The sequence below is a fragment of the Mus caroli genome, unplaced genomic scaffold, assembly GCF_978045245.1.
Source record: "Mus caroli unplaced genomic scaffold, Mus_caroli_1 scaffold_12, whole genome shotgun sequence".
Taxonomy (NCBI): Eukaryota; Metazoa; Chordata; class Mammalia; order Rodentia; family Muridae; genus Mus; species Mus caroli.
The window spans coordinates 29584039-29586060 of record NW_028227267.1 but is presented as its reverse complement, the minus strand read 5'-3'; the positions used below and the strand labels follow the sequence as shown (position 1 = coordinate 29586060).

The 2022-nt window shown below is 47.5% G+C and overlaps 1 pseudogene; it reads right to left on the bottom strand.

Annotated features, from left to right (window-relative positions):
* Positions 1 to 1362: 1362 nt before the first annotated feature.
* Positions 1363 to 1742, bottom strand: LOC110309703 (large ribosomal subunit protein eL19 pseudogene; annotated as a pseudogene).
* Positions 1743 to 2022: the final 280 nt, after the last annotated feature.

Genomic DNA, 2022 nt, shown 5'->3' with positions numbered 1-2022 from the left:
AGCTAAAAGAGCCTAAAAAAAGTTCAGCAAGTAGCAGAACTGGAGAGGTAAGGCTAACTGTGATACTTTTATAGGGTCAGCCCCGGGTGTGGCACTTTTAGAGTGTGTGGCCCTGTTGGAGTAGGCGTGGCCTTGTCGGAGTAGAGCTGTCACTGTGAGTGTGGGCTTTAAGACCCCCATACTAGCTGCCTGGAAGTTAGTATTCTGCTAGCCACCTTCAGATGAAGATGTAGAATCCTCAGATCCTCCTGCACCTTGCCTGTCTGGATGCTACCATGTTCCTTGATGATAATGGACTGAAGCTCTGAACCTGTAAGTCAGCCTTAATTAAACCTTGTCCTAGCTAACTAAGACACTAACCAAGACCTTTGGAGCCCAGATGATTGAATCATGAGCCCCAATTGCCAGACACAGACGTGCAAGATTAGTGTCTTCCCTGCTGAGTTTGATTATGTTCCCTTCTTCCCTTTTGCAATGAATATTTACTTTGTGGAATCTTATTTTGGGAAGATGTAACTTGTCTTGCATTGTACGATTAAAGTTAAGATGGCCGACACATGTCTCATGCAGGAGACAGAGGAATCGACCCTGAGGCTCAAAAGTTAGGGGTTTATATAGGAAAAAAGATGGGGGATAGGGGAAATTGGTGCAGTTACACACAACTGGACAGTTTAAACATCAGCAAGCAGTATGTGCGGGTCAGGATAACAGTAACTCTAGAGGGAGGGTGCTTATCTATGTCAGCAGAGCATCTGGTTAAACTCAAACTATATCAGAAGGAGACCAGACCAGGTGGCCCATTACTCAACTGGGCCTGTCCAGAGATTGTCCTTGCATGCCTCTCTTATCTTTATGGCCAGTCAGTTCCTGGAATGACTTAACAGCCTTTGTGCCGGCCTGTCTGGGACCTTGAATTTGGTTTTCTTTCTTTCAAAGACAGGAGGGTATTCAAGGTGTCTGAGCTTTAAGAAGTTTGGAGTTGGTAGATTGCCTTCAGTCTTCCATAAGGCTTGGACCATGGACTTCTAAACAGTATTAGAATTCCCAAAGACTATGAGGATGGGCTTAGAGTTTCTATTGCTGTTATGAAACACCATGACCAAAAAGCATGTTGGGGAAAAGTGAGTTTATTTAGCTTATACTTCCACAGCACTATTCATCTTTGAGGGAATTCAGGACAAGAATGCAAGGCAGGAATCTGGAGGCAGGAGCCAATGCAGAGGCCATGAAGGGGGTGTTGCTCATTGGCTTGCTTCACAAGGTTTGTTCAGCCTGCTTTTTTTTTTTTTAATGAACAAAGGTGTGTTTTATTTTAAAGATGGATCCACATGAGGCCATAACCAGGTCACTATGTATAGACACGAGGGAAGCTTTATTTCTTGGTCTCCTCCTCCTTGGACAGAGTCTTGATGATCTCTTCCTTCTTGGCCTTGAGGCGTTCCTCCCAGCGCTTTCGTGCTTCCTTGGTCTTAGACCTGCGAGCATCAGCCTGGTCAGCCAGGAGCTTCTTGTGGGCCTTGTCTGCCTTCAGCTTGTGGATGTGCTCCATGAGAATCCGCTTGTTTTTGAACACATTCCCTTTGACCTTCAGGTACAGGCTGTGATACATATGGCGGTCAGTCTTCTTAGATTCCCGGTATCTCCTGAGAAGCTGGCGCAGGATCCTCGTCCTTCTCATCCAGGTCACCTTCTCGGGCATCCGAGCATTGGCAGTACCCTTCCTCTTCCCTATGCCCATATGCCTGCCCTTCCTCTTCCCTATGCCCATATGCCTGCCCTTCCTCTTCCCTATGCCCATATGCCTGCCCTTCCTCTTCCCTATGCCCATATGCCTGCCCTTCCTCTTCCCTATGCCCATATGCCTGCCCTTCCTCTTCCCTATGCCCATATGCCTGCCCTTTTGTCGGGCCAGGGTGTTTTTCCAGCAACGAGCCGGGGAATGGACAGTCACAGGCTTGCGGATGATCAGCCCATCTTTGATCAGCTTCCTGATCTGCTGACGGGAGTTGGCATTGGCGATTT